General features: G+C 36.8%; 1 protein-coding gene across 2 annotated transcripts in view; it reads right to left on the reverse strand.

The window, feature by feature from the left end:
• Positions 1 to 14,084, reverse strand: part of ADGRV1 (adhesion G protein-coupled receptor V1) — a 248,806-nt gene that overhangs the window by 41,921 nt on the left and 192,801 nt on the right. The window lies entirely within an intron of this gene.

Below are 14,084 nucleotides of genomic sequence, written 5' to 3' on the forward strand. Positions count from 1 at the left end.
GAATCAGTGCATCAAAGAAATGAATCACAGAATCATAGGGTTTGGAAGGGACCTCTGGAGATCATGTAGTCCAACTGCCTGCTAAGTCAGGTTCCCTTCAGTAGGTTACATAGAAAAGTGTCTTCTCTGGGCAGCCTGTTTCAGTGCTCTGTCACCGTCATAGTAAACTTCCTGTATTCCTGTTTCTGCCTAGTGCTCCTTATTCTGTTGCTGAACACTACTGAAAAGAGCCTGGCCCCATTCTCTTGATGCCCACTCCTTAGTTATTTATAAGCAGTGATAAGATTCCCTCTCAGTTTTCTCCAGACTGAACAGTCCCAGGTATCTAAGCCTTTCCATATTATGGAGTTGTTACAGGCTCCTCTACACCTTTGTATCCTGCTGCTGGACTATATCCAGTTGTTCTGTGTCTTCCTTGAACTGGGGAGCCCAGAACTGCACACAATACACTGGATGTAGCCTGGCCAGGGCAGAGAAGAGGTGCAGGATCACCTCCCTCGACGTGCTGACCACTCTGTTTTTAATGCACCCCAGGATACCATGTGGCTTTCTTGACCACAAGGGCACACTTCTGGCTCGCAGCCAACTTGTTGTCCATCAGAACACTCAAGTTCTCTATAGAACTCCTTTCCAGCAGGTCATCTCCTAACCTGTATTGATGCATGTGGTTATTCCTCTCCATCTGTAGGACTCTGCCTATTGAATGTCATCATGTTCCTCTCTGCCCAGCTTTAAGCCAGTGCAGGTCTCACTGAATGGCAGCACAGCCTTCTGGTGAATCAGCCACTTCTCCCAGCTTTGTACTACTAGTAAACTTTCTGAGAGCGCATTCTATCTCTTCATCCAGGTCACTGATGGAGACCTTGAACAAAATTGGGCTCAGCAATGAATCTTGGAGAACACCACCAGCTACAGGCCTCCAACTAGACTCCATGCCACTGATGACAGCCATCCGAGCTCTGCCAGTCAGCTAGCTCTCAGTCCACATCATTGTCCACTCATCTGTCTCAGACTTCTTGAAATTCTATTCCCAGAGTAATCTTAGAAGGATGCACTGGGTTCTGCTGGTTTTATTCCTTATCAGGCATTAAGGAATATACCATTTGTTCCTTAGAAGTATGCATGTTATATTTTAGCCTGACCAATATTTGAGAGATTTAAACTGTTGCAATGGAAGAAATTATATTTTAACCAACTCTGCAAGCTTTTTTCTTTTAATGTGATTATTCTTAGTCACCAAAGTCCAAAAGGTCATTTTGCAATTTTCTATGCTTAGCTCTTAAAACCATGAATTAATTTATAACAAATACATTTTTAAAGTAAATGAACAACTCTTAAAGGCAAGATTCTTCTCAAGTTGCTGGAAATTATAAGTCACTTGCACACTGAAGCCAAATGCTTCCTTCTTCCCACTTAAAAAAAATATATATTTGTTCTCTCTCTCCTTGCTCTTTCCGTTTATTAAAGTTATAATTATTTATAAAGATGTGTTAGGAACATGACTTATTTCCAAAAATAAAATAAAATAAAATAAAATAAAAGCCAAATTACACATATGAGACTATAACTTGAAGAATATGGAGATGATAGTTAAAGAGAGATCTCTACTGTATGACTGATCAGGGTTTGCTATGAAGTCCCTTGAGGTAAGTATGTGCTTTACTGCCACTGACCTCCTCTTGTGATGACGCAAAACTGAGCAGCCCAAGGGACAGCTCAGGAGTCAGTATGTCTAGTCAGTATGCTCTCCCTATTAAAAGGGTGTAACTTACCCAGCCCTTCTGTTTTTCAGGTCAGTTCAACTAAATACGTTCTTCTCCAGTGTTGGTGTAATGTACATCTGGGAAGAGCCTGGATATTTGTTTCACTAGCATACATTATCCCTTTGGTCAGGTGGACATGCTATTAGTAATCTGTTCAGAAACTCCTGCAAGTCCCTGGGATTTAGTTCTCTGTAACTCCCAGAGCATGTCTGGCATATTCAGTGAATCGCAAAACAACGTCCAGCAGAATTTTAAATACCTTGTTTGACACTTCTTCAGATGGCATAAACAACAGGCTCAGATACTGCCTGATAGCATTAATGAGCAACAGGGAAGCTAGTTTCTCTGTATCGCCCAGGTTGTGCCCCCTATCTCTGCTCCTGGCACTGGGCAAAGCTTTGCTCTGTCATTTCTGCATCCTCCATTCAGGGGTATATGTGGTCATGGACAAGATCTCCCTGAGCCTCCTCTTCTCCAGGCTGATCAGCCCCAGCTCTCAGCCTCTTCTCACAGGGAAGGTGTTCCAGGACCTGCATTGGTCTCTGTCCAGTATGACTAGTTCTCTCTCAGACCAAGAGGCCCACAGCTGGACACAGGACTCCAGGTGTGGCCTCACCAGTGCAGAGTAGAAGACTCACATCCACTGGCCTTCTGGTTTCACTGTTGGTTCATTTAATCTCTCTAATTTTAACATTTCTTAGATATGAAAGTAACTTTTTACCCTGAAATGCATCTTTGAATAGATCCAGACACAATAAAGATGTGAAGGCCCAATACCACAATCTACACTACTTTTATGGATTAGAACGAAGCCAAGAATGTTAACAGAAATATATTCTCTAAAACCACACTTACAGTCTGAATCCTTAACTTTTTGAACTTGATACATTTTTGTATCTCAGAGATCACACATACTGTTAAGCTATCTGAAAGTGTCTTGAAATGTCTCTGTGAACATTCCTCTACACTCAGTTAACAAAAGTAGAATAAACCTAGGTTCTTTCTCTTAAAAAACAACTGAAATCTTACATGGACAAGAAAATTCACAAATCTACAAATCTTACTTTAGTTTTCTTTTGGTGCACTGATCAAACAGAAAACAAAAACAAAACCAGCAAAACAAAACCCCAAGTATCAAATCAGGTTTTCTCTTTCTTTCAATACAAAGCAGTAAGACATTCACTCTATGAATTTGTACCAGCACCAGAATGATGAAAAATGTCTTTAATACATATATATATTCTCTCTTACCATAAATGCATATTAAAACTAACATGGAACTTTTCATTAGGGGACAAATAAACTAATAGGCAACATCTTTTCTGAAAATACAGCATCTCAAATAGTTATGCATATTTTAGTCATTCTGTTGAATAAAATAACCTTGGTTGGACAGCTAGAATCAGGGTGTTTCCTTTGTTTTCTTTTCATTTTTTTTTTTTGTTTTCTTTTTTTTTTTTTTTCTTTTCTTTTCTTTAAATCAACAAAATGAATTTGGACATTTGCTTTCTTCTCAAGGGGGTGAAGAATACTACTTGAGCCTTCGAGTGCTTTTGTGAAGTCTCCTATGATCCCTTAATCCAAGACATTCTCTTGTGGTTCTAGCTACACAAGATATGGAAGACCATCATTTATTTCTCTGAATAATTGTAGTATAAAAAGAAAAAAAAATAAAACAAATCAAAAACCCAAACATGATGTATACTTGAACAATTTTTAAGCAAAATATGAAAATTGCTAAGGAATTAAGGACTTTTAAAAAAATTAGGAAGATGTCGAATAGTTCTGACACACTTTGGGCCTTTCTAAGCAAGATTTTTTTCAAATAGTTCAAAGTACTGAAGACAGTTTCATTCCTGTTTTGGAATGCTTGAATTCCAAGGATATCTTCCTTCAAAGGCAGCTTTAAACTATGGGAAGTTAAGTTTGAAAAAAACATTTTCACCTAGTGTTCTCTTCTACTTTTGCCAATCGGTACCTATCTACCTGACTTTTATTTGTTTTATGAGTTTCTCTACAGATCTAGACCTAGATTATTACTGTTATTATTGCTTTTAAAAATACATTCTTAATTTTTATTTTTCTATCATTGTTATTTAATCCTGGGTGTGAAGCTTGACTGCATTTAAAGTTCTCCCTTCCTTTAGGAACAGTGCAGATGTTGGGAAGCTTCACTCCAGAACAGGGAGTTGTCACATTGTGTGAGTTTGCTCATATTGGTCATGTTAAATCAGGAAGGTAAATGACAAAGGTCAGAAACATGAATTCGCACTCATTTGTATTTCATCACCTCTGTGTAACAAAAGATGTCTGTCTACTGAAAAAAAACAACTAACAAAAGTCAAAGCTCACTCAGGAAATTCTTTGTAGAGTAGATAAAAATGTGCTAAAAAGTGAAAATAGACAAATTAAATTATAATTTGCATTCATATTCTCCAGGCTTCCTCAAAAAAGCAACTTGTTTTCTTTCAGATTTTACCTTTCTATTCACTGGAATCTCTGTCTGGGAGTATTTTACACTTAAGATCACTGTCAATCATATTGACTACTCAGATTTACTCACACATTTCTTCAATTGCAGGGCCCTAAACCATTTCATCTCAGCAGATGGTTAAAGCAGAAGGGCTTTATGTGTTTTTAGGACTAAATTCCTTTACATAGAGGCCAATACCATATTTTCATTTTGTGCCACAGCATAGTGATGTTGATATATACTCTATTTATTGTCCACAATATACATGAGATCTCTTCACGCAGAACTGGTTAACAGCCAGTTATTCCCTGTTGTTCCCTGTTATGTTATTTCTGCATAGCAAACTATAGTCAGCAAGACACAACTCTTTCTGCATATCCCTGTTGAATACTGTGTTACTTTTCCAGAACAGACCTCAGATGTCAATAACATTCTGAATTATAATTGACATTCAATAGACTTCTTTCTCAGCTTTCTGTTGTGGTAAATCTGGATGGAAACTCCTTATTCCAGACTCGTATTTTATGAGCTGACTGTAATATTTTCCAGTCTATTAATAACCAAAGAAGATGCTTAACAATATTTGAAAGACATTTTAAAGTCATGACTTACTGATATGTTTAATCCAAGAATTCTGAAAAACTGACCTGAAAACACAGTTAGTCTTTTGATATTTGTTTTCAACACATCTTGAAGCAGGGCAATTTGCGATGACTGGACATGTACTAACTGTTGCAAATATCAGATAAGACAACAAAATTATCTAACCAGTGTAAGCCTCTTGAACAGATGCAATTGAACTAGTATGAGAGGCAAAGAACATTCAACTGTTGAAGTATTAAGAGGAAAAACTCAAGATACTTTTCCAGAACGAGAATACATCAAATACATCTGATTTCATTCTTTCATAAGGTTACAGATTTAGAAATAAACTTTGACACTTTTGGAAGCATTTGAATTAAACAACGTAAGGCAACGCAAACAAAGCAAATTTGGAAAACCTACTATATTCCTACTCCATTCAATGGCTAGTTCTTAATTCTGCAGAAAATAATCTGGTTATCACTGTGCATCACATTCAACCGAACATGAATCATAACCTCATGCAGTTGAAAAGAATGTAGATATGTACTGATGTATGAACAGCAGCACATGCTGCCACACTTAAGAAGTGATCATTTAGATCCAGTCAATGTTGGAAAAAGAAAGAAGGCAGTTTACAGGAGAGAAGAAAAGGCTACAAGAAGCCTTATAAATATATTCCACTCAGAAGGACAGAAACAATTTGTTTAGATTTGTTCTATTTCTTTGTAAAGAGACATGGCATGTACTGGCAATCTACAAGTAGGTAGAGGAACTGGCAATATCAAGGCAGACAAATTGCATAAGAATAACACCTTTTCCATGTTCTAACACATTTTCCTTGCTGCAAAATACATTCTGAGGGCCTTATATTACACCCAGATCTAAATGTGAGTAAAAGCTTCCTTATGCAAGAATTATGAATAGGGGAATACTGTTTGGTGTTTCTGACTGAAGACTGACTAAAAGAGGTTGAACAAACATCTATTGGGAATGATGTAAACAGTTTCTTATCTCTCACTACTCTGAAACACTGCTGGTGAATAGCACTCTGGTTCTGTGCATCCAATTTTTATTTTTATTTTTTATTTTATTTTATTTTATTTTATTTTATTTTATTTTATTTTATTTTATTTTATTTTATTTTGTTGTTTGTTTGTTTGCTTAAGAAAGAGTATATAAAGAAAAAAGTGTCTGAAACCTGACATGGTAGTTACTGGAGAACGGATCAGCTGTTTTCACAATGATAAGTACTGTATTCCACAATGATAAGTTCCCACACTTCTTATTTTCTGATATTAAAAGAGGATCCATACACAAACTAGCCAGCCACTTTAATTCCCAGAAATTCGGGGGAAAACACAAAAGAATACTTAAAACAAATGCATTACAATGATGGGTGTTAGGTAGTATTTAGCTCTTTGCTTGAACTGTTCGTTCCCAATCAAGTCACTGAGGTGTAGTGTAGATAAAGCCCTGTATTCTTGTGAACACTTGCTAAACATTTTACAGTCAATTTACAGAGTCAAGCCTATCCAATTTGTTGGTTTACATCCTACTTAGCATTTGCTTGGTTCTTGCCCATTAGTGCAGCTGATCATAAGAAAGTTTGTGTCTAGCCATAATCACCCGTGATACCATACAATGCAAACTGCATGATATTTAATGGAAAAAGTAATTCTTCAGAAACTCAAGGGAAAAGATAGATATGTGTAGCTGCAGTCTAAAAACTCAGTGTTTACTTTAAAAAATGCTTAATTTAAAAAAAAATATAGTTTGTTGGCTAAAGTCTTGCACCCTGCTAGGTTTGGCAGCCTTTCTTGAAGGGCATGCAGAGCACACAAATGAGAATTTTAAAATAAGTCATCAAAACAGATTTTTTATATTTTATATTGCAAAAAGTAAAGCACATCACAATAACAGAATCATGGAATCATAGAATCATAGCATGGTTTGTGTTGGAAGAGACCTTTAAGATCATACACTTCCAACCCTGCCTTGCTACAGACAGGGACACCTCCCCTTGACCAGGTTGGTCAGTTGGTCACAGTCCCATCCAGCCTGGCCTTTAGTGCTTCCAGAGAGGAGGCATTCACAACATCACTGGGCAACCTCTTCTAGTGTCTCACTACTCTCAAAGTAGAGAACTTCTTCCTAATATCTAGTCTAAATCTACCCTGTTACAGTTTAAACCATTTCCCCTTGTCCAGTACAAAAAGTCCCTCCCCAGCTGTCCTGTAGGTCCCCTTCCACTGTCAGGTTGTCTTGGAGCCTTCCTTAGAGTCTTTGCTCTCTCACAGAGGAGGTAGATTGTCTCAACCTCTCTCACAGAGGTTGAGATTGCACTCAATCCCACTGTCCATGTTGCTTACAAAGATGTTAAATAACACTGTTTCCAAAGCTGATCCCTAAGAAACACCACCCATCATCAGTCTCCACTTGGACACTGAGTTGTTTACCGCAACTCTCTGAGGGTGACCACCCATTCCATTCCTTATCCAATAAATGATCGATCCATCAAATCCATTTTTTTCCATTTTGATGACCAGGATGTCCTGTGGGACAGTGTCATCACAATATCACAATATGACAGGCATGAAACAGTCTCAAGTATTACACTTTTTTCCTAAGTCTATGGAAAGCAGTCACGAGTTTCAGGTGTTACATGAGTTATAAAACTGCATCTAAACAATAGTGTTACGCAACTCTTCCTTTTTCTTCTTCTTCTTCTTTTTTTTTTTTTTTTTTTTTAATGTGTTAAGCATGGGCTATAAAGATTACAGTTTCCAATATTCAGTGTAGAAAAAAAACATGAATGAATAAAAATTATTTTTTACTTATTATTATTATTAATATTATTTAATGCCACCTCAAGTACAGTCTAAGAGACTCCAGCTGCCAGGACTGAGCATAGAAAATCAGGCATCTTAGTCTCCATGGATGCATTCAGATGTTTCAAATGTCATTTTCCAACCAACATATTCCAGTACTAGAAAAGGTATGGCACACCTGGGTAAAAATGAAAAAAAAAAAATAATAATCCAATCTTCATTCCCTCATCCTCCTTAGCAGGTGGCATCCAGGCTGTCATTGAAGAACTAGGGATTGCTGCTCAAGAGTGGATCTTTGTAGTGTCCAAAACATCTACCCCTGTCTGTAGTACTCCAGCTATGTACATTCAAGGCAACATCCAGAAAGAGGCAGACTGAGTTTCTGAGTCCAAAAAGTCCTTAGTGATAAAATAACATCAGATCTGACTCCCTCCATCATCTATAGTCTGTCAACATTTATTTAATACTAGTCAAATTCCAAATTGATCCAAATTGATCAGTTCCAAATTCCAAACACCACAGATCTATTTCATTTCGCAAAAATATCATCAATGTAATTTCCATCTAATACCATCATATTGTTTCACGTACTTTGAATTGGGAAAAAAAAACAAAAAAAAAACAAAAACAAAAACACAACTAAAAGCCACCATGTAAACCAACCCATCTTAATACCACATACATTCATCACAGAGACCAGACCTGATACAGGACAGGTATGTCTGCAGGATGCGCAGTTTTGGCTGGGGATACAATTATAACCAGTTTGTTATTCAACCTTTAACTTGAATTTATTTACCATGAATATGTGGGTTTTGAAGAGTCTTTTTAATTTAAAACATTTTTAGAAGTGACAAGAAGAAGACTCAATTCTGGTAGACCTAATGTAGCCAGTATCTGACATGTAACAGAGAGAATCAGTTTCCTTTAGAGCATCTCAGGCTGACCTGAAAGTTGACAAATCCGTATTTTTCTTTCCAGTGGCTTGGCTTACAGTGTTAAAATGAAACTTCTAAAGATGCAGTGACAATATATCTGTTCACAGTTTGATTACAGTGTTTATGAACAAATTAAACCAGCTAATTAGGTATATAAAAACACTGCTTTTTTAATGCTGCATTCATATAGTGATAGTAATATTTAAACAGTTCAAATAGAATGTATATAAATCCCAGATCAATCATAAACTTGTCTTTCTGTAATTTTAGGATGTCATAATTTCCAAATCAGCAGATGTGAATTCTTATGTCTATGCTGGTTCAGAAACTGAGAAGTGTTTGAGTATCTCTGCATGAAACACTAAACTTTGGCCACTATAAAAAGATACAAGTCACAATCAAATAATGTACTGCAGCTGCCTAACAATGTATAAAAAAGAGGCATTGTTTTCAGTTATTTTAGAAGTACTTAATGATGATAATAATAATTACGATAATAATGATAATTACATTGTTTTTCTAAAAGCTATAAATCACTTATCAAAGAGTGAAAATGCATGATTTGATTAAAAACAAACATCTGGCTTCCAGCACTGCCACACATAGCTGTGGATGACTTTGTAAAAATAAGACTCAAAAGGCCATGGCAGCTGTACTAAAGGTGAGCATTAATGGTCAGATGCACTCTGCACTGCAAACAGCTTTTTATTCATATAAACCTTGAAACCATAACATGTTTAAATGAAGTCACGTGGTTGGAGCAAATCAAACACTGGAAGGCAAATAAAGGTGGCATCATGACTCAGGAAAATAGACATTTATCCCTTTTCCATGATAAAAATGGGAATCTTCATGTGGGCATACTAAGCAAGGGCTTCTTCTCCAACTAGACTGACTTTTCTAGAGGATTGAGCAGGGAGGGATAAGCAATTTCACACTGATCAGCATAAATTACAGCAGCCTCAGGGTATTCCAAATTACAGTTGGCAGGCCAACTGAAATGCAGCATGGCTTTCATATTTTGATTACTCTCCAATATGCAAGGGTTTCTTTTAACATGACTCTCCTCATGGAAAATAGATTTTTTTTTTGTTTGTCCTGCAACAAGAGAGTAGCTCAAAATAACCAGGGGAGAGCTATCTGCTTATATTTGTGTATTTGTGTAAGGTAGCTCCAATAACTGGCCTGACTCTAAGGTGAAAGTAGCAGTAGTTTATAACTGAGTCAAAGGGTGCTGGCTGGAACTTTCACAGATGCCTGGCAGAGCCCACATCCTGCTAACATTGACTTTACAGCCTGTGGTTGACCAGTTCTCCCGCATTCTTTGGAAAATCCCTGCCACTTTTTTTTTAATGACCTGCAAACAAGCTGTATGATTAACCCACGTTGGCCAAATTACATGGACTGTGACAAAATATAAACTGAATCCTAATTTTAAAGTGCAGTGCAGAATTACAAAATAATTTCAATTCTGGATTTATTGGAAACATTTTTTGGATATGCGTGCATTTTATACTAGACATTTCTAATGAGACATTCAATTTATTAAGTTATATTTAAATGTGTACATCCTCTTATTAGAAACATTTTTCCTATTTCTTTCTGTAAAACAGCGTTGCCACTGGTGAGGTCCTAAACCCAAGCACTTTGCACTGTCTATGCATAAATCAGAGGGTTCATGGCCATGACAGGCATGATCAGAAGTCTTAAAAAAGCTGGCAGTCTGCTGAGGTTACATTTTGCAAAGAAGTTCCGTAACGTTGGTGGATTCAAGCCCTAAAGAACAATCTGTTACATGCACAGGATGTGTGAAGTTTCAGATGATAGACATAACAATTGCAAATATTACACTTCTCACTGCACGATATCTATCTGGAGCTATTTAAATGTCAGTTCCTGTTGCTTCTGGTTCTGAAAAAAAAAAAGAAAGAAAAAACCCAACAAAAAAAAAAAACCCTTCTGTAGTTTAAGAAGTAAATTTGCTAAAAGTAAGTAGGCTTTCTAACACTACAGTAAGCTATTTAGGAAAGCTAAAAAAATGCCAGGTAAAACAACTTAGAAATTTAACAGCACTCAGCAGCTGTTATAAAGTTTCTGACCCTCTTTTTATTTTAAACAGCACTTTTTGAGCTTCTACCACGAGTTAATGTCAGTTCTGTTACTGATAGGCAAACAAACAATGTTCTTTCTTGTGAGTGAACCACAAATGTTTCCTGATAATATTGATTTTAAAAAAATAAACGAAAAATACCAGCACAATGTTTGTCTCAGTTCTCACCTACTAAAAGAACAGCCTGAGAAACTCCAGCCCTTGAGTTCTGGATCAATTTACTCTGCTATTAAAAGAGGCTTCTGCAATATGTAGAGCTCTGTTTGTTTGGGGTTTTCAGGGAGGTTTTTTTTTTTCCTGCTTTGTAAACAGACATGCAGCTCTCAGTACAGCCTGTGCAGTACATGGTGCAGAACGGAAACTCGTGGTGTTACAGCTCAGGAGGAAGTACCAGTTGACTTCCTCATAAATAGTCTTAAAATCTAAATTTGTACTGCAGCACTGCACCCACCTTTGCCCAGCAGGAGCAGCAGATACGGGCTGAGCTGCTTGCACAGATTCCCAGTGCTGGGACACCCCTTAAAGACATGGAGCAGCAGCCCCAGTGCAAGCACTGAGTTGCCTTCCCCAAAGTACAACTTAGGCTGCAGCTATGATTTCATCTTACAGCCTTGTGCATCTTTGTACATTTGAAGATCCCTTTCACTGCATTGTACAAGTTCATCATAAATCCATGGCCATGATATTCCACCAGTTGTATCACGTCACCCCATACTAAGATGTGGTCTTGGTCCATAATGTAGAGAGGACAACTACTACATTTTGACATCAAAATTTGATGTTCCTGGCTCAATTTAATCTAATTACCCAAGGGATGGGTAGCCAGAACTGAAGTTAGGGGAAAAATACTTATCACTCTATAATTTCAGGAAAGCACTTGGCTGAGAGTGTAAAGAAAGTTGAAAACATTCAAAATTGAAAAAAAGAATAGAGGATGTTCTCTGGGACAGTTAGCATGGAGGACATGCTATTCCTTGTACATTAGTAGGAGAATGTTCTGCTATTGAATGTTGTCTGTTATACTGCCTGAAGTATAGCACAGCTAAATTTAACTCCTTTGACTCAGCACTGTATTTGGTGTCATCGCCTTATCAGAGTGATGGGGAAATATATGATCTCAGTGATCTCCTACTGTCCATATTGCTGCTGTGGGTATTGTTTGCTACAAGCAATATCTATCTCATGCAGATTAGTTCAGAGACAGGCCTATATGCTTTCTATCACATATAATCCAACATGTGAAAATTAGTTCTATTACTGAACTCAAGTTTCAAAGAAAATGCAAAATGCTGGGAAAAAAAATTCCCAGATTTGATGTAGTGATAATGTAGCAGTCAAATTCTGATGGTTTTTAATGTTTTTCTCTATACAGAAAATGATGAGGAAAGAAAGTGAAAGGAAGAGGAGAAGGGGGAGGGAAAAGAAAAAAAAAAAAAAGCATATGGAAAGTTAGACTGGTCTGGTTAAGAAATATAAATTCAGAAAAAGGAACTTACAGAAATTACAATACTTGTTCTTCCTTGTTTATGTTTGGGTAGGCTGTCCCAATAAGTTTTTTTTTAAAGACAGCCATACACCATGTGAATTGTTAATAGGAAATAAACAGCATGATCCAATCCTATAATCTTTATTTACATATAAAAAATCCACGTTCAGCAATGGAGGTACAAACACAGTACATTGGAAACAATGGGGAAAATCCATAAACAAAGAATGAAGAAGTGCCAAGATGCTATTTTGAAACAGCAAGGAACAAGATCTCCAGAAGGTTTGGTTTGAGTCAACAAGTGCAACAACAGCTTTGTCATTAAAGCAGACCTATTGCATAATAAAGCAAAAAACAATTTATTTATTTATTTTTCTCTACTGCTGCTGTTACTGTAGAATTAAACAGTTGGTAAAAGGGGAACAACAGAATGCCTGGGCATGGCTTTTTTATAATGACAAACCAAAATGGCATCTGTAGCTGTTTTAGAACATTTCAGTCTTTTTACAATACATGATATCACCTTCTAGAATAATGTTTCTGAACAATTTTATTCCTAGTTTTTTGTTGTTGTTGCTTGTTTGCTTGTTTCTTTGTTTTCCCCACTTTTCTTCTTCTCTTTGGATTTAAATCCTATGGAAGCACCAGTTACCCAAGGAGAAGCATCAACGCCCTGGCACAAGAACAGAGTTAGCACACTCAAGACTCCCTAGGCACTGGATGCCCTGTCATACCTTGGTAGATTGTTCTGGAGGACCCAGAACTCTAATAGTCCTCTGAATTTGATCAGGAAAATAAGCTGGTAGAAACCAGCTAGAAAATTTTTAGGTCAGGATTGTTGCTAACACTGCAATTTTTAAATTATACAAGGAATTAAATGACTGGTTTTATCATCTTGTTCCCATTTAAAGCTTCTTCCCCATCTGTATCACTCATTATCAATGGCTTTAAAATAATGAACTATAATTATGGTTGTTTTTCTGTTTTTTTTTACGTTTTGTCATGCTTAAGAAAATGTTCTCCTGGTACCAACTCATGGGGCAAAAATGCTTAATTAGAGTACTTTCTCTATCTTTTCTTTAAAGGAAAGGCTTTTAAATAAGTCTGACTTAAAAAGGAGATATTAGCATGTGCAAATTGTCAAATACATGTAAGGTTTAGGCCTACAGCCTTGCCATTGGCAGGAAATATGACAATCTCTAATACAATTCTGCTTTTTTCCTCTCTGCAACAGTATTTAGTACTTACTTTTAGTTTTAATATCAGCATGTTTTGTCCTCCCCTACAAACTTACCCATGGGTTGTATCATAATAAAAGCCCAGAAAAAGCATGTATTACAATAATTCCTTTTATGAACTTTCTATACTCTGTACAAGCCATACTGGCAATTAAATTTAAGGTTGCTAACAAAAATAAATCTGCTAATCTTTTCTCAGATGTATCTGAGTACAGTCTGTGAGACACACTCACATATTCTTGTGCTGTTACACATCAGAGACAAGAGTTTGTTTTCCTGAATTACTGCTCACTGTGCTGAGAACAGGTAGTGCCCATGCACTTCAACTAACTAAAATGTGAGCACAGAACTGACCCACTGTGAAACAGTGCTGTGGTAAAGTTCAAGAAAACAGCTTTTTTTCCTTACTCTTTTCAGGAAGATCAAATAGGAGAGGCTAGCTGTGTTTACTTATTATAAACAACATGTCAGTGTCAATGAAGCAGTTCCAGCCAGATGCTGGTATTGATCTCAGAATTCCTTTTTTTAGCATTTCCTGTTATATTCTAGCCTATCAGATGAAGGCTCTTCTAAGCTGCTAGAAAACAGGCAAACCAAGAACAAACCTTTTTTAGTAGCAGTAGGCGGCATCCTGCTAACTAAAGATCATAAAGTAGGAGGGCC

Source organism: Coturnix japonica, chromosome Z (genome assembly GCF_001577835.2).
Source record: "Coturnix japonica isolate 7356 chromosome Z, Coturnix japonica 2.1, whole genome shotgun sequence".
NCBI classification, from domain to species: Eukaryota; Metazoa; Chordata; class Aves; order Galliformes; family Phasianidae; genus Coturnix; species Coturnix japonica.